This window comes from Oreochromis niloticus, linkage group LG3 (genome assembly GCF_001858045.2).
Source record: "Oreochromis niloticus isolate F11D_XX linkage group LG3, O_niloticus_UMD_NMBU, whole genome shotgun sequence".
Classification (NCBI taxonomy): Eukaryota; Metazoa; Chordata; class Actinopteri; order Cichliformes; family Cichlidae; genus Oreochromis; species Oreochromis niloticus.
The window spans coordinates 56133105-56158946 of NC_031967.2; the positions used below are offsets into that span (position 1 = coordinate 56133105).

Below are 25842 nucleotides of genomic sequence, written 5' to 3' on the forward strand. Positions count from 1 at the left end.
GCCGGGTGATTTTTACCCGATATAATATAACCAATGAAAAGTAATCAAATATATCAAAATATGACAACACATGACAAATTAGAGTGGTCTTCTTTTACTTTCAACTGTGCCATGTCTAACAAAATGAAAAAAAAACCCCTCCTAAAACAAAATAATGACTCTGGAAAGCTGGTCTTTGGTCCACCCATTCCTGGGAAATTTGAGACTTCCCTGGTGAAGGCACAGGCTCCTCGACACGCAAACAGCTGCAGGAGAGAGAAATCATGTAAATGTATTTTCCCAGGTGTAAATCACCCGGCGATAGTGTTCTAGGGTTAAGGTTCACACTCCCCAAGGTTATCAGGATGGCTTCAAAATTGACCACGAAGGGACAAGGAATTAAGGTGATTGCTGGGAGCCTTGGGGAATGCCAAAGCCTTGCACATCAGAGAACACCAAGCGGCCGCTACAATAAGGTAAGCAGTTTTTTTTTCTGCTCAATGTTGGTGTTGTCTGAGTGCAGAGGGGGGGTTCCACCTTGGCTCCAAGTAGATTTCACCTAACCTTGAAAAGGACTTTAATCAAATGGTCGCTGTTATTCTAAGTGATAAAGTGTTACACTGTAAGAAATAATGTTAGTTGCAGATGCTGAAGGAGTGGAGTTTAATACTGCATCATATGTGTGTGTGTTATTTCTGTAACTTGTGTGACCCGCGGGGGGAGTGTGAGTGAGCACTGTGTGTGTGTGTATGTGGGGTTTGTGTGTGTGAGAGGCTGCTCTGCCCTGTGCTGGAGTATGACTCCAGGGCTGTGTTGGGGGAGTTTGGGTTTATTTTTCCGCTATTCTTTAGTGCATCTGAAGAAAAGGCGCAAGTTGCGCAGAAGTAAAAAGTTGAAGTGATGAAAAGTGAAATATATGTCGGCACCCTCAAGGTGGTTACCGCTGGAAACCTAGTTATCCATTTAGGTAGATAAGGTGACACAGGCTAACTAGGTTAACCATTTAATTGGTTAACCTAGTTAACCCAAGTGAATTGCTAGGTAGTTGGGTCTGCTCGGGCTTTGGGGGATTTTTGGAGATAAGAACTCAGCAAGTAACGCAGGGACTTGGGGCTCACAGTGGGAATCTGAGGGTTTCTTTGTCCACTGGTCTGGACACGTTGGGTAAATTGCGCGCGCCGCGGTATGAAAGGCGACACCTTCGGCCAAAGTGTAAATATGTAAATAGCTGTTACTAACCCTTAAGTATAATCACTGCTGTAAATATTGCTAAGTAGTAGTCTAGAGTATAACCATGTATTGCTGTAAATATTGCTTAAAATAACTCTTGCTGTAAATAAGAGTTAGAGGAATACGCGTAAGGCGTGGGTTTTGATAAATAAATACGGAAAAGGGAAGTTAGTAGGTAGATAAGTAAAAAGTTGTAGAGGGACTGATTTGAGAGACTGAGAAAAAACTGAGCTCACTGTGCTGCAGAGCGCTGTGTCTGCAGGCAGTTTGTGAATCATCCCTAAGGTATGTGGAGGAGTGAGAGGAGCATCAGAGCAGTGGAAAGAGATACGTTGGCAAAAATTAAGAATTGCTGAATATAAAGAGGAAAACAGATACTGCTGCTGAAAAATAATGTTGTTGTTTAAGGAATAAAGAAATAAAAAATATTTGTTAAGCAACAATATGACGTAAGGCAGAAAATTTGTGGGTAAGATTGAGTAAAAGAAAATATTAATTGCCAAAATAGGGATAATGAGTAAATAGGGATTGCAGGCACTTTTTTGGATTATTAGCTTAATAAAATATGACCAAAAGTTAAATAAATTGGAAATAGAGCTGCTTGACTAAAGTAAAAAAAAAGGATAACCTAACCTAGAGCTAAATTGTAACATATTCAACCTAATAACAGTAAGAATGAGAACTATAAACTAATTCTAATAATAAAACATAGCTGGGATAAAACCCAGGCCTAAAATAATTGGAGGGAAAGTAAATAAATCACACAAACAAATAATAAATGAAATAGGGAGGTTTGTGCTGTGTTTGGAGAAATATAGAAGACAGTGGTGATGATCTAAGAACATCTGAACATCTTAGTAAGGAATGAGAGATAGAGACCAAATAAATAAGAACATGTTTGAGCTACAATAAAGATACAATAAAGAGAATCAAAACAGCATCCATAAATCGATCTCAGTAAAATGCAGGAGTTGTAGAAGAATCTAAAAATGTCTCAGAGTTTGCATGTGAAATGTATATTGAGGGTTTGTTATCACTCACCAAAGAATAGTAAATAATGAAGTTTTGCTTGTTGTAGAGAGTTCTGCTGAGGGGTCTGATAGGTTTGTAGCTTAACTCTATTCGCTGGAACGTTGAAGGCAATGTAATTACACAGCAAGCAAGACACGAAGTAGGCAACATTCTTTATGTTTCACGTGCACGGGAGAGAACTGGACAGGCGCCGTTCCTTCGCTTGACCCCAGTTGCTCTCGTCCGCTCCCCCGTAACACTACTCTTGTATTGTGGTTACATGAATATGCATAGGGTCATTAACATATGACATCTTACATAGGTATACATGTGAACAAAGAATACCTTGTGTGTGTGTGTGTGTGTGTGGGTCAAGATATGACCCCGTGAAGACTCCCCAAAGCTGGTGCCAGGAGTCTAACGGTACATTTAAACAAAAGGCTCTTACACTCAAACAGATATACGTGTGTTTGCTATACCAACAAGAGAAGATATGACCTCTCCTAGGAGGTGTGTGATCTATGCCAGAACACTCTAAAGAGGAGTGAACGCACTCCCCTCTTCATGCTACACAGAGTTGTTACAGACCTCCTTGAGACATTCTTTCAATCTACAAATGATTATATACTTCTAAGCATATATGAGTAAATATATGGGCAGAAATCTGTGCCATCAGAAACTGAATTTGAATAAGTTAAATTTGAATTGCTCAGATTGAATCTGAATTGTAACTTGAATAAATGCTTTTGAAAACTGAATTTGAATTAGTCTAATTTGAAATTGAATTTATGGTTTGAAAATGATCATCACTAAATTGAAATTGAATTTTATATATTGAAAATGAATTCATTTGCTTTGAAACTGCATTTTATCCTTTAAAAATTCAGCTCTCGAATAACTTCAGTTTCACTCTCACCATTCAGTTTCAGTTCTACAATTCAATTTCAGTTCCAAAATTCAGTTTTTTGGAACTTACATCTGGTTCCGGTTCAAGCGCAGATTAATAGAACTACGTTTTACTAGCGGACTGAAAGTGTTACTGACGGGATTCTACAGCATCTTGAGCTGAATTAAGACTTCAGAAGTCATTCGTCATGTCGAATGACCAGCGGATAAACTCTCAGGTTGGTAATAAATGTATTACATGTATAAGAACAAGCGTCATGTTAACAATTGATAGCCGTACAGTAACTTTTATGCTTATTGTAGCTGTTAGCTAAAAACGCTAATTTAGCCTAGTTTGCCCTGGATTTAGCTTTGACAAACAAATATGATCGACTGTTTCTAGTAGAAATCCAAAGTTGTCATCTTGTACCCTGTCAGAGCCCTGTATGCTTGCAGAGACCCCTACAGTAGGGAAACATGCAAAACAGTGTCCAAACCTTTGTATTTGAGCTTTATTTATGTCTTACACAGCATCCCAACTCTTTAGCTAACTTAATAACTTTAGCTAAAGTGAATAGTTAGTCTTATTCATTAGTGCAGCATTACTGGATCACCTCTGTTTGAAGTGATATAATATGATATACAACTATCACTGAAACAGCAAACTTTGTAAATAAACAACACTTCTCATTCTCTAAACATTTGGCCACAGCTGTAGATTACACTATCAGTGCTTGTTCACTCTTGACAATAATTACATTTCTAAATTCTCTTTGTGCATTTACAGGTAAACAATATCTAATATTTTATCTAAATGACTGCTTTGTCTTTGAAAAGGTGAAGAGCCTGAGGCCGGTGACACTCCAGTTCTACTCTAAGTACATCCTTACGGTGGCTCACAGGACAAGGCTACATTCCTGTCCTGCCAGAAGAGAAACTTCAGAGTCTTCATGAAGTTCAACCACACCTGTCATATTCCATATGACAGGGGTCTCAAACTCCAGTCCTCGAGGGCCGGTGTCATGCAACTTTTCCATGTGTCCCTGGTGCAACACACCTGAATACAATTAGTAGGTCATTAGCAAGAGTATAGAACTTGACTGCATGCTGAGGTGGCAACCCCTAACCCTACCTACCTACTCAAGTAAATTTAAATAAATATATGTATTTGGAAACATATACTTCTAAAATACTTTTATTGCACCATGTTCATTCACTCATGAGCTGCTGTAACGTGAATCAAATGGCTGAATTGCCAACTCAGCATGCAGTCAAGTTCTATAGTCTTGCTAATGACCTACTAGGTGTGTTGCAACAGGGACACATGGAAAAGTTGCAGGACAGCGGCCCTCAAGGACTGGAGTTTGAGACCCCTGCCGTATGGTGTTCATGCAGTTTTCTACCCCACAGTTACAGCATGTCTGACTGCCTGTTCAGCATATGCAAAAATATATGATGAGTTTAAGCATGTGATGACAAAGGCCTTCCATTAGGGTGTTTGTCATCACATGTCACAGACATCTGGATGATCATTTGGAATAAACTAAAAACTTGTTACTTCATCTTTTATCTTTATTATTGTTCTTATTTTACATTTTTCATTGTTAGGCATTAGGTTTATTTATAGTAGTCCTTTCCAACTTCTTTCCCTCTTCCATGTTACTGTGTCAGCATCTATTTGGGGTTGGGAGTGGAACAGAAAGTAAGGAAATCCGAAGTGCCATTAAAACCAGGAGAGGTTCTTATATTTCAGAAGAAGGGATTAATTCAAAAGAAATGACCTCAATGCCATATTTTATTTAGGAACCCTAGAGAGCACTTTGCAAAATAACACATTCTTATAATTTCACCCTCAGATGAGCCAAGCTACGACTGTCAGGGAAGGTGATGTAGGTACAGAGCATGTGAGAGTGGTTAAGTTAATGTCTCTTGTCCAGATGAAGGCACAAGAGGGATCAATGGCAAGGCGTAGAGATTCAGTATCTTCAGTCTTCAGTGGACACTACATTTCTGGCACAAAACACCTGTAAAAGATGGTCGATTTAGGAGGTGACCCGACAACTTCAGCCTGTCAAACATAGCAATGGAGCAGTATGTTTTAAATAAAACAACTAATTAAGCATGCACTCAGTACCCTAAGAATTATTATGATAGTTAAACACAGTGATAGTCACATATCATATCACTTCAAACAGAGGTGATCCAGTAATGCTGCACTAATGAATTAGACTAACTATTCACTTTAGCTAAAGTTATTAAGTTCGCTAAAGAGTTGGGATGCTGTGTAAGACATAAATAAAGCTCAAATACAAAGGTTTGGACACTGTTTTGCATGTTTCCCTACTGTAGGGGTCTCTGCAAGCATACAGGCCTCTGACAGGGTACAAGATGACAACTTTGGAATTCTACTAGAAACAGTCGATCATATTTGTTTGTCAAAGCTAAATCCAGGGCAAACTAGGCTAAATTAGCGTTTTTAGCTAACAGCTACAATAAGCATAAAAGTTACTGTACGGCTATCAATTGTTAACATGACGCTTGTTCTTATACATGTAATACATTTATTACCAACCTGAGAGTTTATCCGCTGGTCATTCGACATGACGAATGACTTCTGAAGTCTTAATTCAGCTCAAGATGCTGTAGAATCCCGTCAGTAACACTTTCAGTCCGCTAGTAAAACGTAGTTCTATTAATCTGCGCTCGTTTACTCTTGAACCGGAACCAGATGTAAGTTCCAAAAAACTGAATTTTGGAACTGAAATTGAATGGTGAGAGTGAAACTGAAATTATTCGAGAGCTGAATTTTTAAAGGATAAAATGCAGTTTCAAAGCAAATGAATTCATTTTCAATATATAAAATTCAATTTCAATTTAGTGATGATCATTTTCAAACCATAAATTCAATTTCAAATTAGACTAATTCAAATTCAGTTTTCAAAAGCATTTATTCAAGTTACAATTCAGATTCAATCTGAGCAATTCAAATTCAAATTTAACTTATTCAAATTCAGTTTCTGATGGCACAGATTTCTGCCCATATAAATATTTCTAAGCATAAATGACAATAAACAACACAAATCTAACATTTTCCCCCTTTTGACAATTATGCTAGAAAAGTCCCCAGTTATGATCACCTCACGTCTGACAGTGTCAATGCAAACATTTTTATATTCAGCATATGTTCAATCACCCTAAATTACTGTAAACGAACACAGTTTGACAAATATATTAGCAGTTATCCAAGTTCTCATTGATCTCATTCAATGGTAAACTGCATCCTACAAGTGAACCAATGAATTGTTAATGGTTAAAAGAGAAATTAACATTTTCAAAAACATCCCAGCTTGGTGGTGCTCCTCCGCAAGACATGTAAATCACACGTCTCTCTGCAGAGTGGTTTAAGTTCTGCAGGGCATCATAAATGTCTCTTCCAGGTGTTTCCATCACTGTCCATAGGACCAGAGTCCAAATGTATGTAGAATAGACATTCAAACATACCAGTTTGAATGTCTCCCGGGAGACCGGAGGGTGTGTTCCAACTACAGGGGGATCACACTCCTCAGCCTCCCTGGGAAAGTCTATGCCAGGGTGCTGGAAAGGAGAGTTCGTCCACTAGTCGAACCTCGGATACAGGAGGAACAATGCGGTTTTCGTCCTGGTCGCGGAACACTGGACCTGCTCTTTATCCTCTCAAGGATACTTGAGGGTGCATGGGAGTTTGCCCAACCAGTCTACATGTGTTTTGTGGACTTGGAGAAAACATTCGACCGTGTCCCTCGGGGTGTCCTGTGGGAGGTGTTGCGGGAGTATGGGGTGTCTGGCCCATTGCTACGGGCCATTCGATCCCTATACAACCGTTGCAAGAGTTTGGTTCGCATTGCCGGCAATAAGTCGGACTCGTTCCCGGTGGGTGATGGGCTCCGCCAGGGCTGCCCTTTGTCACCGGTTCTGTTCATAATTTTTATGGACAGGATTTCTAGGCGCAGCCAAGTGGCGGAGGGCTTTCGCTTCGGTGGCCTCAGAATCTCATCTCTGCTTTTTGCAGATGATGTGGTTCTGTTGGCTTCATCAGGTGAGGGCCTCCAGCTCGCACTGGAACGGTTCGCAGCCAAGTGTGAAGCAGCGGGAATGAGGATCAGCACCTCCAAATCTGAGGCCATGGTTCTCAGTCGGAAAAGGGTGGAGTGCCCACTCCGGGTCGGGGGATGAGTTCCTGCCCCAAGTGGAGAAGTTCAAGTATCTCGGGGTCTTGTTCGCGAGTGATGGGAGAAGGGAGCCGGAGATCGACAGACGGATTGGTGCTGCGGCTGCAGTGATGCGGATGCTGCACCGGTCCGTCGTGGTGAAGAGGGAGCTGAGTGTAAAAGCGAAGCTCTCAATTTACCGGTCGATCTACGTCCCTACCCTCACCTATGGCCACGAGCTGTGGGTAGTGACCGAAAGAACGAGATCGCGGATACAAGCGGCAGAAATGAGCTTCCTCCGAAGGGTGGCTGGCCTCTCCCTTAGAGATAGGGTGAGAAGTTCGGCCATCCGGGAGGGGCTCAGAGTAGAGCCGCTGCTCCTCCACATCGAAAGGAGCCAGTTGAGGTGGTTCGGGCATCTGACAAGGATGCCTCCTGGGCACCTCCTGGGTGAGGTGTTCCGGGCATGTCCCACCGGGAGGAGGCCCCGGGGCAGACCCAGGACACGCTGGAGAGATTATATCTCTCGGCTGGCCTGGGAACGCCTTGGTGTTCCCCTGGATAAGCTGGAGGAGGTGGCTGGGGAGAGGGAGGTCTGGGCTTCTCTGCTTAGGCTGCTGCCCCCGCGACCTGGCCTCGGATAAAGCGGATGAAGATGGATGGATGGATGGACATACCAGTTGAGTTTGTTGTTTGTCAACATGGGTCTCAGCTATCATGAAAGCTGCAGACCTCCTCAGCACTCTAGTTTTATGGCCTCTGCCAACCCCCATCACCTCACTTCACGCCTCCGTCCTGCAAGGGGGATACATATGACTCCTTCATTGTCCATCCTCTACAGGAAAACCCTCTGTGGAAAGGATGCTGGATCCAGTTATCTTACTGCTGTTATGATCCCAGCAGTCTTCAGTGTGCCATCGTATGCATAGTACAGTGACACAGCATTAGGTGATGTTCATAGGAAACTGCTGTCATCACCACCATAGCTTCTGGTTCCTGTGCTTTTCACAGAATCATGATGTCATCCTTGGACTCCCCCTGCTCTGTCGATGGAGCTTGGCACGCTCCCCTCATCCTTCTGTCGTCCACAATCTCCTCTGTTGGCCTCTGGAAAGCCCCCTTGGCACAGCTTCGTGGTCCTTGCTGTGGCTGTGGAATCTGATCTCATGGGCCCCAACCAGCTCGACCTTTGACCTCAACCACTGCCCGGACTGTCCGCTATGCCTGGAATGGGTTCTCTTCTCACTGGGCCTCTGAAGATTTCTCAGGAGATTCCTTTCAGCAATACTCTGACTGCTGCACCTGTATTTCCTTGCTAGGAGGAAAAACTTATATCTGGAAAGCATGTCAATCATCATCAAACCACATTCTTTAGTTCAGTGAGCTTCATTTATGGACCATCAAAGCCTCATCTGAACATGGATGCACCACTTTGCATAGGTTTAATACCCATAAATGAACTGTTAATCACACAAATCACCGCAACAAACATAAAAACATAGTTTAGAGAACATAGAAAAGATAATTTCATGTAATTCTGGACCCCTCCTCTTGACGCATGGACACTCCCATGAGTCAACTCATCAAAACCAGATTCCTGTCTGAAAGAAAAAGGTTAGCTAGATCATGTCCCAGGCACCCTCAGGGCGTCTCCTCCACTGGAGCAGCACCACCCCGGACCTATAACCCTGCAATAAAAGATGTTAGTGTGTTTTGAAAACCTGGCTCTGCCAGGAGCCTGCATATACACCATCATGGCCTGGAAAACAAGACCTGGAAGTAAAATCAAACTTCACACTGGTAAACAATTATATCATAAGAGTAATAAAGCATTCAGCATCAGCAAGACAAGTATCATGTGCAGGTTTTCTCAAATCAGTAAACTACAATTATTGCCATAATTTGCCTCAGACATGGATCATCCCATGTACTCAGTTAACATTAATGTAATCGGTGACTTCCTTTAAGCAAAGTCACTCCATGTATTTAACACTAGGACAGGGGTCGGCAACCCGCGGCTCCGGAGCCGCATGCGGCTCTTTAGTCCTTATACTGCGGCTCTGCGTGGTTTGGGAAAATAAATTAGAAGTATTTAGCTGAAGTGCATTTTATTTGTGTTTAGTTCTTTTTTAAAAACAACTTGTAGTTCTATATTGGAAGATTGTTGTGATTTTGAAATATAAAAATAAAATAATATTTTATTATTTTTTTCATCGCTCAAAATAAGCGTCACACTCGGGGAAGCCGGTGTACCCGCCGAAACGCCGTGCATTTATCGAGACTTTCAACCCCAGATAGGCCAATTATGGATCTTCGGATCCACATTATGTCGGCAGCTGTTCTCCACCGTGAACTATGTTAAAAACAAACACCGCTCACGCCTCACAGATGACAGCTTACAGTCCTGCGTAAAGATGAAAGCCCCGATTTGCAGACGCTGTGCGCCAAGGTTCGGGACCAGAAGTCTCATTGTAAACATATCACGGCGGACCCGACGATGTTTGCATGAACACGCTTTTCAGCATCTCTTTACTGAGCACTTTTCACACACGGTTGCTGTACGCATACAGGCGGCTGTAGCTTTTCAGCTCACAGCCTGACAACACAACAGCAGAGAGAGCACAGACTTTAAGGCGGCGAGGCGTGATTGCGGGTGCCACTCAGGTGCGTCCAACTCCCCTGCAGCGGCACTGCAGACCACGCCCCGCCACACACATTAACCAGGTAAAATAGATGTTTAGGCAGAATTATGCAAATATCTTTCTTTTTTTTTAGCGGCATAGTGCTTTTTTTCCAATTACTTTTTAAAAGGGTGGCGGCTCACAGCAGTTTTTGTTTGCTACATGGATCATTTTAGTTCAGCTGGGTGTCTTTTGTTATATTTCTTTAAGAGTTCAAAATGTGTTAATTACATAAATAAAATGTAATTTTCTCTGTAGCACTTCATGGATTTTATAAGGAACACACCTTAGTTGCTCTGTGGATTCTTTTAAAAAGCAGTTAAAAACTTTTCTGTTCAAACAAGCCTTTTGTTGATCTACGTATTTTATATTCTTTACATTATTTACATTTGACCTTTTACATTGTGTATAATGTCTATTGATTGTATTGTTTATTTTAATATTTGTGTACAGCGCTTTGTGACTGCCTGTCTGTGAAAAGCGCTTAATAAATAAACTTTACTTACTTTAGTTGTTCACACAAAGCACAAAGGTAAAAAAACAATATATACAGTGTTATCTTCATTTTAGATGTCAAAAAGTATTTGCGGCTCCCAGTGTTTTCTTTTCCGTGGAAACCGGGTCCAAGTGGCTCTTTGGGTGTTAAAGGTTGCTGACCCCTGAACTAGGAGCTCAGTAGTGGCCAGCTAATGAGCCCCATATTAAACTATTCCACAAACACTGCATCTCTTATTTGCTTTCTCATGTTACTTGTCCATCTCTGCTGAATCCTCTACATGCACTCTTAGAAAACCAACATTAGCAACACACATGGATAATCCTGGAGGTCAGGCACAAGTTGACAGGTTCCAGAGGTGCTATAAAGAGACCATAAAGTTAACCATACATAGCTGTGGAAAGAAGTGACACTAGTTTCAACACAGGGAATGTCTCACGTGTTATTCACATCGTCAAAGTAACCTTCACATTTCCCCAACAACACAGTGTAACAGCATCACCAACTCATAACCTGTAAACACAGTTTTCGCACCGGTGCGACCAAATATTTTCGGGTAACAAAAAAAAAAATCTCTGCAACTCTCCGTGTGGTCAACAACAGACACACACTACAGTCTCATGCTGCACTAAAACGAAAACCCTTACCAACCAACCACAACCTGGGACTACCTCAAGTAGACTAGTACACTACTTTCCAGGGCACACTGTTGGAACACTTTATCATATGTTAGGTCTTGTCTTGTTATATCCTGTATGTTACCTAAATATAATGCCTTAAGTCTACCTGCACTTTTTTTATTTAATATTACCTTATTGTTAGGACTGTTTTTGTTGTGCATCTGCACTTTATTGTTGTTAATGTTTACGCATGGGACAGTGTGAAACGTAATTTCAATTCCTTTGTATGGCAAGTACATTTGAAGAAATTGACAAATAAAATTGACTTTGACTTTGACTTTGGACTAAACCAATCAGAGATAGTCAGGGGCGGGACCTCTCTGATTGGCCGTGGTCCAGTTGAAAGTGCAGGTGGAAGAGAGAGGTGAGTAGCTTGAATAAAGCGATATCGATTCATTAACGAATTCCACACAAAGACGTAAACACAGAGCGGACCCGACTCATCAGAATCAGCTTTGTCTTTCTCGGCTTTCTCACCCCACGGCCCGAACACGGACACGCTGTCGGAGCTCAGCGATTCTGATGCGTTGGGTCCGCGCTGTGTTTCCGTCTTTTTTGCGCTGATTCTGAGCTGCAGGTTTTGTCTCTCCAACCAAAATTCCCCGAGCCAGCAGCAAAAGAAGCAGCAAACTACGCTTCACATTTGATCAATGTCGTCATGAATTCCCTCTGACTTTTGCTGTTTTGCTTCCACCACGATAAAAATCACACTTCATACACAGCTCCCTCTCTCCCTCTCTCTCTCTCTCTGTGCTTCAAGAACAGTTTCCCGTCTCAAATCTCTGTTTTCTGCATTATTCATTCGCTTATTACCCACCAGTCTACCGTTGTTTACAGCGCTGTCGGCCGCTGTCTTTTTCTTTTCTTTTTCCACTTAAATGATCTTGGACAAGAAAGCCTAATTTCTGCTGTTCAATACTGAAGAAATTTAAGCTTCTTAAAATTATGCAAAATTGCAGAATATTGCAGAATATTTTTAAGGTTATGTGCTATAAAACGCCAGACCAGGAAAATCTCCTTCATGTTTTTCTGTGTTTTATTCTCAGTTACTTTGACACAAAGGCATCTGCTGTGATGTTCACAATTCTGATGAAGTCTCACATGTATCAGTACTGATAAATGATCAGAATTATAATATTTCTGACTGTCTGAGGCTAAATTGAATCGAATCAGGACTTTGAGAACCGGAATCGAATGGATTATAGAAATCAGTGATGATACCCAGCCCTAGTGAGCAGCCTAGGCCCGACAGAAGTGGATGTAGCTGTGGGTAATAAGAAAAGATGAAAAGAACTATTGATAACTTTTGTGTTAAGTTAAGGCCTGATCCATCTGAAATTCATAGCCAGCTCTGACACAGAGCCATCAATCTTTGAATGCTGAAAAAACAGCAGTGTATCCAGAAAACACATTATATGCTGCAATAAATGCACTGCCCAAGTGTCCCCTCTCCCCACTGCCTTTCAGCAGCATGCAGCAGCCAACAGGTCGTCAGAGGAGCCAAGATGATGATTAAGTTTAACATTTTCTACAATATTGACAAAGCACTTTAAGCACAAGATTGTTAGTTAATAATTTAGAAATGAATATTGTCTGTATGGACTTCCCCCCAAAGAAGGTGCACATGTAAAACTGCGGTGTTAAGCGAAGCGGTTGAAAAATTTGAGTGCGCCTAACTTTTGTGCCGCTACGCCTAAATTTTTAAAGTTAGGTGTACCAGTGCGCCCATGGCAAAAAGTTACTCTAGAGCCCTGCTCTAAGGCCTCTTTTGACCTTGTATAGTTCCAGGCATTCCAGGATCCAGCTGTGGGGCATTGAGTCATAGGCCTTCTTGTAATCATTCCAGGCAGTGCACAGGTTGGTCAGTCTGGTCTTGCAGTCTTGGCTGACTGCTCGGTCTACCAGTAGCTGGTGTTTTGCACCTCTGGTATTCTTGTCAGTCCACTTCTGTGCCCCACTCATGTATTGACCCATGTGCCTCTTCATCTTAGCTGTTAGGATGCCCAAGAGGAGCTTCCATGTGGTACTGAGGCAGGTTATTGGCCAGTAGTTGGGTATTGAAGATTCCATAGGTCCCTTATCCTATTCATATAACTGCTTCCGTCAGGGTTACTTGCATAGCAGCATTCCAACAATTCCCTAACCTCCGCTGAGATTATTTGTATCGTATCAAACTAAGAATGTCTGCTGACTTTTTTGTGTAAAAGCACTGAATGTAATTAAAATTGTTTGTTTTCATGAAAATCTTTAAACAAAAGTCTTAGCCTTAAAACAGTAATTTTTATATTTTTTAAACTCACATATAAGCATATTGTACATCTAGAAACAGACATGAAAACACTACCCCTGATCCATTTGATCAGTGTTACTGGTGATGTGATATGTTGAGATCACTGTATGTAATGCCATCTTCACCTTTTCCCCCCAAATGTACCAAAAATCTTGATGAGGACTTAATTCAAGAAAACAGTTGTTTTTATTTACAAACACCTTGTTTATAAATAATATGATAATATAATGTCCATGATGTTATCAAGTAACAATTCTGAGACTTACCTTCAAGTTTCCTCTGAAAATGTTGTCTCAGAACCAGTAACACCAGTAGAACCAAAACACAGACTGCTCCAACAGGAAATAACACACAGAGAAGGAACGAAGAATAAGCAGGAGTGCTTGTAGTAATAGAGGCTGATGTAGGTGGAGGTGTGGATGTAGGTGGAGGTGTGGTGGTGTGTTTGTCTAAAATAAAGCAAACACAGTCATTAAGTTCTTGTCACATTGTGAATGTTGAAACCTGCAGAAACACAGACAGGTGAGTGTGTCACCTGTGACAGTGATCCAGCTGGATGGAGACTCTCCATGACCGCTGATGTCACACTTGTAGAGGCCTTCATCAGACCTGGAAACATGCTGGATGGTCATGTGACCTGTAGGCTGCTTCCTGATGAGGGAGCCATCTTTATAGAAAGCAGCTGGGAGGTTGGAGGGAGTGGTCTTTGTTTTACAGAGCAGAGTGACTTCATCTCCCTCCATCACAGGGAGGACAGGACTCTGCAGGATCACTGATCCACCTCAACACAGAGACAAACTACAGCATTTCATCCATTTACACACAGCTTCATCAACACTAACTCCACACACTCAGCTTACCAGTGACTGTCAGGTTAACCATGTTACTGATGGGACCCTCTCTGGACTCACACCAGTAAACCCCACTGTCCCATGTAAATAGATCAGTGATTTTACAGGAAGAGCTATGCTTTTTTCCCCAGTCGACTCCACACTGAGTCCTCTGTTTTTTACTTGTGTTTCTCCTCAGAGTCCATCCAGCAGAGCTGTCGTCCTCCTCACAGCTCAGAGACACAAAGTCTCCTTTATAGAGCTGAGAGCTGCTGGGACTCACAGTCAGACGAGCTGTGAAGTGTTAAAATAAAATTAAGATGATCAATGACAATGTCTTAAAATAATCAATAATATCACAAACTTATTCAAGGAAAATCAAAAAGTGAAAGCACATGTGTGTTGTGAGGGCTACGAGAGCAGCTGTCAGATTGTGAACCCTTTAAATTCATTTAGCTACTTCCAGCAATTTTACATTGGAAACTTCCACTAAAACAATGCATATCAATCTTGACAATTTAACGTATTTGAAAAACAAAACTATTTATAAATATAATAAATAAATAACTAAGGTTACTGACCTTGGTTTGCTTTGCTCAGCACTGAGATCAGAACTGAAGAGAAATAAAACAGTTCATTGAGTCAGTGAGAGGAAAGCAATTTTGTTTTTCTAAAGGTAACTAAGGAACATTAAACTCAACACAAGTGGGTATTTTTCTTTTTATACAGGATGTGTTAAAAGGACAAGATGAAGGAAGAAAAAGATGGAGATGAATAAGACGTACGCTGTGGAAACCAGGCAACAGCAGACAGATAAGACCTGACACAGACGCAGGAAGAGAGGCCAAAGAATACACGATGAAGAGAACTTCAACACAGAGAGAACACGGAGCACTGTGGAAGATGCTGATGGCCTATACAGCAGGAGGTTTATTAGGCATAAGTAAATAAGTAAGTAAGTGTTAGAGAATGATGGCTTCACAGGCAAAACAGCCGAAGGAATCAGTGCACACACAACTATTTATCCACATTCCTGTATTAACATCAATCAAATCTATCATGCAGCTCTGGTGCTTTCAGAGCAGCTCTGACCTCCAGACGCCTCTGAAGGTGTTCGGTGCTAACAGGCACAGATGTGTGGATGTGGGGAATTTTGAGGCTCAGTTAAGTTCAGCCTGTTTTCTTATGTTTTCCTATTCACATGTAGGTTGTTGTTGTTGTTGTTGTTGTTTCTTTTTTTTAAATGCAGGGTAAAGACACTATGACCTGTATAACCTATTAAGGTTTACTGCATGTTCTGTTGAGAGTCAGATGAGTCAGATTTTCTATGTGGCCGTTAAGGAACGCCCTGTGAATCAACACACACAATAAGGATTCAATGGTTACATGTGCAGCTTTCCTTATCTAATAACACCAAGATACTCACCGCCCCCAGCACCGGCACACTAACACTTAGGGAGCATCAAGTGAGGTGTGCTCTAAGGTCAGTGAATCCCAGGAAGGCGGCAGGTCCTGATGGAATACATGGAAAGGTTCTCAGAGCATGTGCTGACGAACTGACCGGAGTCTTCACTAAAATCTTCAACCTTTCCTTGTCATTAAACACCATCCCGCCCTGCCTCAAAACCTCCACCATCATCCCCATCGCCAAGAAGACAGCTGTGGTCAGCCCAAATGATTACAGGCCTGTTGCACTTACGCCTGTAGTGATGAAGTGCTTTGAGAGACTGGTATGTCAGCACATCAGGGCCAGTCTGCCTCCCACTTTGGACCCCCACCAATTTGCCTACAGGACAAATCGATCCACCGAGGACACTATCACCATAGCGCTCCACACTGCGCTGAGTCATCTGGAGCACCGAGGAAGCTATGTGAGAATGCTCTTCCTGGACTTCAGCTCAGCATTCAATCACATCATCCCAGAGATCCTGGTCCAGAAACTGTCTCACCTGGGACTCTCCACCCCCATCTGCCTCTGGATCAAGGACTTCCTGACAAATAGACCACAGTCTGTCAGACTCGGCCCACACCTGTCCAGCACCATCACACTCAGCACCGGGTCTCCACAAGGATGTGTTCTGAGTCCCCTCCTGTTTACACTCTACACATCCGACTGCTCCCCTACCCATCTCTCAAACACCATCATAAAGTTTGCGGATGACACCACAGTGGTTGGACTCATCTCAAGGGGGGATGAGTCGGACTACAGAGATGAGGTCAACAGACTGACTGAGTGGTGTTCAGTTAATAACCTCCAACTGAACACCACGAAAACTAAAGAACTTATCTTCGACTTCAGGAAGGGCAGAGCAGACCCGGCCCCACTGTACATTCATGGGAGCTGTGTGGAGAGGGTACACTCCATGAGGTTTCTGGGCGTGCAGATCTCTGATGATCTCTCCTGGACTGCAAATACCACGGCGGTGGTAAAAAAGGCCCAGCAGCGTCTCCGCTTTCTGAGAGTGCTCAGGAGGAACAACCTGGAGGAGAGGCTGCTGGTGACATTCTACAGAGCCACCATAGAGAGCATCCTAACGTACGGCATAACAACATGGTATGCAGGGTGCTCAGCTGCAGACAGGAAAGCACTGCAGAGGGTCATCAACACAGCCCAGAAGATCACTGGCTGCTCTCTGCCCAGCCTGGAGGTCATTGCAAACTCCCGGTACCTCAGCAGAGCTGGCAATATCATCAAGGACCATTCTCACCCCAGCAGTCAAGTGTTTGAACTATTACCATCAGGCCGACGGTACAGGTCACATAAAACCAGGACAAACAGATTCAGGGAAAGCTTCTTTCCCAGAGCTATCACCATAGTAAATAAGCACAAAAACAATTGAAACTGCTTAGCTGCTCCATACTGTCACCGTCAATTATTATGCTGCTATTCTTACTGTCATTATATTAATGCTGCTATCCTGTATATATCGTACTTACTAGTGCTTGTTTTATTGTACCTTTTATATTTTACATTTGTATTTATTATTGTATTTTTGCACCAAGGGAGTGGCACTCCAATTTCGTTGTACCCTGTACACAGTGTTGGGGAGTAACGGAATACATGTACCGCCGTTACGTATTTAGAATACAAAATATGAGTAACTGTATTCCGTTACAGTTACCGTTTAAAAAGGTGGTATTCAGAATACAGTTACTTTGTTGAAATAAATGGATTACACTGCGGTACTTCCCTGTTTCATATTGTCGCGGGTCAGGACTGTTTGGGTTTGTTTGACAGCTATGTTCTGTTGTTCCAGGCGGCAGCGTTACGGTTGCCATAGTTACAAGGTGACGCTCTCTCTCTGCGTGTTTCCTGGGTGAGAGAGCGCCTTTTTGTTGTTGTTGTTGTGCTAAGCTAATAGGCAGAATGCTACAGGCATGGCCCTATAGAATGTAGCATCATGGGCAGTGTAGTCCGTGCTGCAGGGAGAATGGACTACCATACACGTTATGTGTCTGTGAGCGAGGGAGGGAGAGAAAGGAAGTCCGAGCTGTCACGGAGCAAAAACGGGAGCTGGAAGCATGTAAATATAATAATAACCACCGCAGCCAAGAAGAGTGCCTGACGAGCCCATTTGTAAGTAAGCTATTAAGACTCAACTGTACACTGTGTTCGTGTTTTCCTCCGGAAAAAATAAGTTCCGTTGGAGCAGCCTTTCAACGCCTCTCTCTGTCTCTGGCAAGGAAAGTTGACCCAGACAAAGTAAAGCTATTTTTCGGCTACCAGCCCAACACGGAACCCACCGTATTAGCCAGAGGTCCCTTTACTACGGTTCGGAGCCGCGGACCTTCAGTAACAGTAATAAATCACAGCAATAGTACATTCACGTAGTTGTAAACAGCATGATAATATATTAAGTAATCCAAAGTATTCAGAATACAGTAACGTAACGGAATACGTTACAGAATACTGTGGCGTGTTGGGGGAGCGGCTGTTCTCTCCCATCATGCCTTGGGACATGTGCTGCTGTTAATGTTCTTGTTTTGTTGTTTATGTTTACGTTTCTTTTGGCTGTTACATTGAGTGTTGTGTTTATGCTGTAGTGAGTTCAATGACAGTTATTGTTTATGAAATAATGTCGTACCATGAGTGAGTTCAGGCTTGTGGTTATTGACCCTCTGAAGCACAGTGTGGTACAGAGTGTGTGTTTTAATAAAGAGCTCCCCCTACCAGTTTGGGGCTGAACTGCAGTCTCTCTGAGAGCTTCTTTGTTGAGATTCCTCTGCATGCCACATTGGTGTCAGAAGTGGGATTCCAAGAGCATGGCCACTATTCTGGAAGAGGAGCTGAGGAAGATTGAGGAGCTTATCACTTGCCTGGAAGCGGTAAATGGAGCCCGACCGAAGAAGCAGGGGGAGCTCCGGGCAGCAGCAAGGCAGCCAGTGGAAGATCTGTGGGGCTTACCAGATGGAACCTCACAGCCCCGCCCACTGGGAAGCTGTCGGAGCCGCCAAGGCATGCTGCAGGCTCCGGGACCACAAGCAGCCAGCCAGCCTTCACTCATGGTGGTGCCGGGGAGCAGCACACCCTCACTGCTGGCAGCCGAGGGGGACAACGCCAACTGCCTCCAGGACCCAGTACAGCCGCCGCTGCCATCAGGGGCTCCTGTCCGGGGGAGCATGAAGCTGCCACGCTATAATGGGGAAGCACCTCCAGAGACCTACCTTATCCAGGTACAGCTGGCTGCTCAGCTAAATGGATGGTCAACGGAGGAGACAGCTGTTCAAGTCGCCCTCGCCTTGGAAGGCAGGGCACTGCAGATCCTCACAGATCTTCAGCCAGAAGAACGTTTAAGTTGGCCTGCTGTTGCCAGAGCAATGCAGAGCAGGTTTGGCCTCCGTACACATGCGGATGATGCCCGAGATAAACTTGCTAGCCGCCCACGGAGACAAGAGGAGAGTCTGGGTGCCTATGCTGCTGACCTACGTCTTTATGCACGTAGAGGGTACCCTGCTTTTGATGCTGCAGCGCAAGAAGAGCTTGCTCTCCAGGCTTTTGTCCGGGGTCTCCAGCCAAAACGACTACAAGAGCACATCCGTCTGCATGCACCAGAAACCCTGGCGGCAGCTCTAACTGAGGCCGAAAGAGTGGAGCATGTGCTCAGCCCAGGTGCATGCAGCCCTGGCGTAAGTCACCAAGTGCGCCAAACAGACTACGAAAGGAGCGACCAGGAGGAGGAGGCTCGCCAAACCACCCACATACCACCTTGGCGATCTTGGCGAGGGAATAGACAAGCAGGAGGCCAATCCAGGGGTAACTGCCATCGGTGCGGAGAACCAGGCCACATCGCACGCTACTGTCCAGCACCAAGCCCACAAAGCCTGGCACCCCAGCTGCCGTTAAACTAAGGCGGGGTGGCACAACGGAGGAACTGCCCCCTGCAACCACTCTGCCCTCCAAATCACACTTGCGGGTTGGCCGGCTCGGCCAGACACGAGGACTGTATCTGGACTGTGACCTTGCCGGCACCACCTGTAGAGCCCTGATAGACACTGGATCCACGCTTTCCTTGGTACAGGCCGGAGTCCTCCCTGGTACTGACGGCCCAAGACCGCAGGGTTGGCAGCCTACTCAACTCCACATCACCACAGTCACAGGGGAGCGTGCCAAGGTTAAGGGGGAAAGATCCCTCCCGGTGACTGTGGCTAACCGCACTGTTGACCACCAATTCTGGCTAGCCAGCATCCAGGACCGATGCATCATTGGTCTAGATCTGTTAGCCAAATGGGAGGCCACAGTGGACGTGTCCCGAGCAATCCTTTACCTGGGCACGGAGGCTGTGAAGCTCCACACCACCAAGGAAGTCCCGCTGCCTGCCTCCACTTTTTCAGCCAGCGTCAGGAAGCCTGAGGACCTGTCACCGCTGGCGGTGGAAGGGGCCTCTCCTTCACCAGCGGCACAGCAACTGTCCACAGAGACCAAGCTAGCTGTCGAGGACCTATACCAGAGGAGCTGCGAGGGTCTCCAGGCTGATCAGCAACGGCAGCTGCGGGAGATACTCGACTTGTTTGCCGACATCTTTGCAGCCAAGGATGAGGACTGCATGCAAACCAGCCTGGTACAACACGACATTGACACTGGGGATGCACGGCCCATTCGCCTCCGCCCTCGTCGCCTTCCCCTTGCCAAGCGTGCCGCAGCAGAGCAGAAGGTCAGGGAAATGGCAGAGGCAGGCATCATAGAACCCTCAAACAGCCCCTGGGCGGCCCCAGCCATACTGGTTCGGAAAAAGGATGGTACCTGGCGGTTTTGTGTCGACTATCGTCTACTCAACAGCATCACATGCAAGGACTCCTACCCGTTGCCCCGGATTGACGATGCCCTGGACGACATTGCTGGGTCCTGCTGGTTCAGCTCCCTCGATTTGCGCAGTGGCTACTGGCAGGTGGAGCTGACGCCAGAGGCCCGCCCAAAGACTGCTTTCTCCATTGGCCAGGGACTGTGGCAGTTTAAGGTGATGCCCTTCGGCCTCTGCAATGCCCCAGCCACATTCGAGCGCCTAATGGAGAGGGTTCTGGCTGACATTCCCCGCGACCGCTGTGTGGTCTACCTGGATGACCTCCTCGTCCACGCAACAGACTTCGAGAAAGCCTTGGCTAACCTGACTGCGGTTTTCCATGCTATCCGCCAGGCTGGCCTTCGTCTCCACCCCAAAAAGTGCCACCTCTTCCGGAAGGAGACAACCTTCTTGGGTCACGTTGTCAGCGGAGCAGGGGTTTCCACCGACCCCGCAAAGGTGGCTGCTGTGAAGGACTGGCCCATTCCGGGCAACCCTGCTGAGTTGCGGAGCTTCCTTGGCCTGGCATCATACTACCGGCGGTTCGTCAAGAACTTTGCTACCATTGCAAGCTCCCTGCACCAGCTCACACAGAAGGGCCAGGAGTTCCACTGGAGTGAGGACTGTGCCGTGGCATTCGATCGGCTCCGATCTGCACTGGTTGAGGCACCGGTGCTGGCCTACCCAGACCTGCAGCTTCCTTTTGTCGTGGACACCGATGCCAGCAACACGGGTGTGGGGGCTGTACTGTCGCAGGAAGGCCCTGAGGGGGAGCGGGTCATCTCCTACTACAGCCATTCCCTCAGCAGACCAGAGAGGAACTATTGTGTCACCCGTCGAGAGCTGCTGGCCATCATTCTGGGTCTCCGCCATTTCAGACCCTACCTCTACGGGAAGAAGTTCCTCCTGCGCACAGACCATGCGTCCCTCACTTGGCTGCTCAGCTTTAAAGAACCGGAGGGACAGCTAGCCCGGTGGTTGGAGACGTTGCAAGATTACCACTTTGAGGTTCGTCACCGGGCGGGACGTCTCCACACCAATGCAGATGCCCTCTCCCGACGCCCTTGTGAGGAAAACCAGTGCAGGTACTGCCAACGCTTGGAGGACCGGGAGGGCATGACTTCAGTGATCGCGTCACCACAGGGCGGCCATGAGAATGGCTCTGTTCCGGGTGGGCATTGTAGCAGTCTTCAGGCCCAGTCCACCGCAGGGGATACCGAGGGTCTGGAGGCCATGGATCCCCAACGGCTGCAACACGACCAGAACCAAGACCCTGCCCTTTCCCGGGTTCAGTGTTGGATTGGGGCCGGTCAGAGACCATCATGGCCAGAAGTATCTGCACTGGACCTCGAGACCAAGGCTCTCTACTCCCAATGGGCCAACCTCACAAGCCGAAACGGCCTCCTCTATCGCCGCTGGCAGGCTCCTGGGGGTCACCGTGAGGTCTTCCAGCTCTTGGTGCCTCAACAGTTGCGGTCCAGGGTCCTCCAGCTGGTCCATGGGGCGGCGGGGGCAGGACACTTTGGAGTAACCAAGACTCTGCGGCGACTTCGGTCTCGGTTCTACTGGCCCGGGTGTCGCCAGGACGTAGAACTCCATGTCCATCGGTGCGATGCCTGCACGGCTCAGAAAGGGCCTTCCCAACGCTCTCATGCCCCCTTGCAGCAGTATCAGGTGGGGGCTCCCATGGAGCGGGTTGGTGTGGACATCCTGGGACCCTTCCCCACCACAGACCAGGGGAACCGCTATGTCCTGGTTGCCATGGACTACTTCACTAAGTGGCCTGAGGCCTATGCAGTCCCTGACCAAAGTGCTGTTACCACCGCTGAGCGTCTGGTCAACGAGATGTTCTGCCGGTTCGGAGTACCAGAGGAACTGCACAGCGACCAGGGCCGGAATTTTGAGGCTGCGGTGTTCAAGGAGGTCTGTCAGCGGCTGGGTATCAGGAAGACCCGGACGACGCCACTGCACCCCCAAAGTGATGGGTTGGTGGAACGCTTCAACCACACCCTGGCCACCCAGCTTACCATCCTGACCTCCCGCCAGCAGCGTGACTGGGACCAACACCTTCCCCTGGTCCTAATGGCCTACCGTTCTGCAGTCCAGGAATCTACTAAGTGCACGCCAGCGGCCTTGATGTTCGGTCATGAGCTTCGTACCCCAGTGGACTTGGTGTTTGGATCACCCCCCGAGCAGGAAGTGTGCGGGGACCCCGGGTTGGGCTACCTCCACAACCTCCTCGCCCGGCTACGGGAGGTGCACCAGTTGACCAGGCAGGCTCTCCGAGATGCAGGTTCCCGGCAGAAGCGAGCTTATGATACCCGCTGCAAGGGTGAAGGGCTCTTGCCAGGTCAGCATGTGTGGGTCTACAGCCCGGAGAGGAAGAAAGGGCTTTCCCCCAAACTGATGAGCCAGTGGGTTGGACCCTGCACTGTTCTCGAGAGGCTGTCCGACGTGGTCTACAGGGTGCGGCTGGTCAAACGGAACAGGGTGGTCGTACTCCATCGTGATCGCCTGGCACCCTATCAGCCCTTGAGTCCACCCAGGGAGGAGCCAGGGCCCCAGCTTCAACCGCAGGCCCCCAACCTGGCCTCAGAGGCAGCTGGGGGACCCACAGAACGTCCTCAACGACACCATCGCCTTCCCCAACACCTCAGAGACTTTGCTTTGGACATGCCGGTTGCTGGGGACAGCTAACCACTCAGGTGGGGGCTGTGTGGCATGTTGGGGGAGCGGCTGTTCTCTCCCATCATGCCTTGGGACATGTGCTGCTGTTAATGTTCTTGTTTTGTTGTTTATGTTTACGTTTCTTTTGGCTGTTACATTGAGTGTTGTGTTTATGCTGTAGTGAGTTCAATGACAGTTATTGTTTATGAAAGAATGTCGTACCATGAGTGAGTTCAGGCTTGTGGATATTGACCCTCTGAAGCACAGTGTGGTACAGAGTGTGTGTTTTAATAAAGAGCTCCCCCTACCAGTTTGGGGCTGAACTGCAGTCTCTCTGAGAGCTTCTTTGTTGAGATTCCTCTGCATGCCACAATACATTTTGGGGCATGTATTCAGTATTCTGTAATGGAATACATTTTAAAAGTAACCTTCCCAACACTGTATATATATATATATATATAAGAAGGAACATATATTAATTGTGTACATATATATATATATATATATATATATATATGGCTGTTAAAGCGCTGGGCTCCCACACCTTGGACTGGCCTCTCGTAGGGTGTGATGAGGGGGAGTGGATGCTGGAGGCATGGGTACCCTCCATCTGCGAGGATATATATATATATATATATAATCAGTGTTGGGGAGTAACGGAATACATGTACCGCCGTTACGTATTCAGAATACAAAATATGAGTAACTGTATTCCGTTACAGTTACCGTTTAAAAAGGTGGTATTCAGAATACAGTTACTTTGTTGAAATAAATGGATTACACTGCGGTACTTCCCTGTTTCATATTGTCGCGGGTCAGGACTGTTTGGGTTTGTTTGACAGCTACGTAATGTTGTTCCAGGCGGCAGCGTTACGGTTGCCATGGTTACAGGGTGACGCGCTCTCTCTCTGCGTGTTTCCTGGGTGAGAGAGCGCCTTTTTGTTGTTGTTGTTGTGCTAAGCTAATAGGCAGAATGCTACAGGCATAGCTCTAAAGAATGTAGCCTCATGGGCAATGTAGTCCGTGCTGCAGGGAGAATGGACTACCATACACGTTATGTGTCTGTGAGCGAGGGAGGGAGAGAAAGGAAGTCCGAGCTGTCACGGAGCAAAAACGGGAGCTGGAAGCATGTAAATATAATAATAACCACTGCAGCTAAGAAGAGTGCCTGACGAGCCCATTTGTAAGTAAGCTATTAAGACTCAACTGTACACTGTGTTCGTGTTTTCCTCCGGAAAAAATAAGTTCCGTTGGAGCAGCCTTTCAACGCCTCTCTCTGTCTCTGGCAAGCAAAGTTGACCCAGACAACAAAGTAAAGCTAGTTTTCGGCTACCAGCCCGACACGGAACCCACCGTATTAGCCAGAGGTCCCTTTACTACTGTTCGGAGCCGCGGACCTTCAGTAACAGTAATAAATCACAGCAATAGTACATTCACGTAGTTGTAAACAGCATGATAATATATTAAGTAATCCAAAGTATTCAGAATACGTTACTCTCAAAATCCTTCCTTGTAGTGAAGGATTTTGGGCAAAAAGGAATTTTGATAGGATAAACACGAGCATGAATTGAAGATATATATATATATACACAATTAATTTGACATTGGGTCATCACTTACATGAGGTACAAAGGTGTGGTGCACCTCCAGCGCTTGCTGGAAGATGGCCCTGAACCTGCTCTTCATCATCCCAAAAGCACGCTCTATTATGGAGCGTGCCCTGGAATGATGGCTGTTAAAGCGCTGGGCTCCCACACCATGGACTGGCCTCTTGTAGGGTGTGATGAGGGGGAGTGGACGCTGGAGGCATGGGTACCCTCCATCTGAGAGGATGAAATGCCCTGGAGGAGGGTAGACTGACTGACTGTACAATGGGCTGTGGCGGAGCACCCTGGAATCATGCACTGACCCAGTCCAGCCCACGTATGTGTCGATGAAGCAGCCCCGATGGTCACAAACTGCCTGCAAGATGATTGATGCTAAGTAATTCCTAAATGCGTCTAGATTAATAGTTTTACCTGGATATGATTTTCTGTGATGAGCCTAGAATACAAAACATGCCGGCGATGACGACCATGACACAGTTTTTTTAGCTCGTTGATAATTAAAAATGAACACAAAAAACGGAGCAAGATTTCGGGGTCCATTTTCGATTTTCGTGCCTTGGCACTGACGACCGGAAATACTCTGAATTAAGGGCGGGAGTAGATCAAGAAGGCTAGACCGTCCAATTTCACAGCCGTTTACTTCCGGCCTACCCGACCTCCTGAGGACCCGTCCCACGTAGACCGCGAAGGCCAGGTCCTCAGGAGGATGCAGCCCATGAATTTGGACACAGCTTCTGTCTCCTCAGTCCTTCCTCCATGTCTCTTTATGTTAACCTCTCCCTGCAGTGTTCCCCATGTGTTTCCTCCTTGTATTTAAGCCCTGTGTCTGTTGTAGTGTTGTCTTATGTGCTGTGGTTTTCCTCTGTGTTCCTCGCCATCCTCACTCCTAGTTTCCTGTTCTTAGTTTCTAGTTTCACATTTTTGTTTTTTTGGCTTTAAAAATTTGCTACAGCACAATAAATCTGCCTCTTTTAGTTTACCCTCTTTGTCTATGTAAGTCCTGCTTTTGGGTCCTCTTCTT

The 25842-nt window shown here is 45.8% G+C and overlaps 1 long non-coding RNA gene across 1 annotated transcript in view; it reads left to right on the plus strand.

Moving 5' to 3' along the window:
* Positions 1-334: 334 nt before the first annotated feature.
* LOC112844204 (uncharacterized) overlaps positions 335-25842 on the plus strand; it is a 30757-nt gene continuing 5249 nt past the window's right edge. Inside the window, exons 1-2 of the long non-coding RNA XR_003216932.1 lie at positions 335-455; positions 14999-15220. This is a non-coding gene — a long non-coding RNA (uncharacterized LOC112844204). The remainder of the gene's footprint in view (positions 456-14998; positions 15221-25842) is intronic.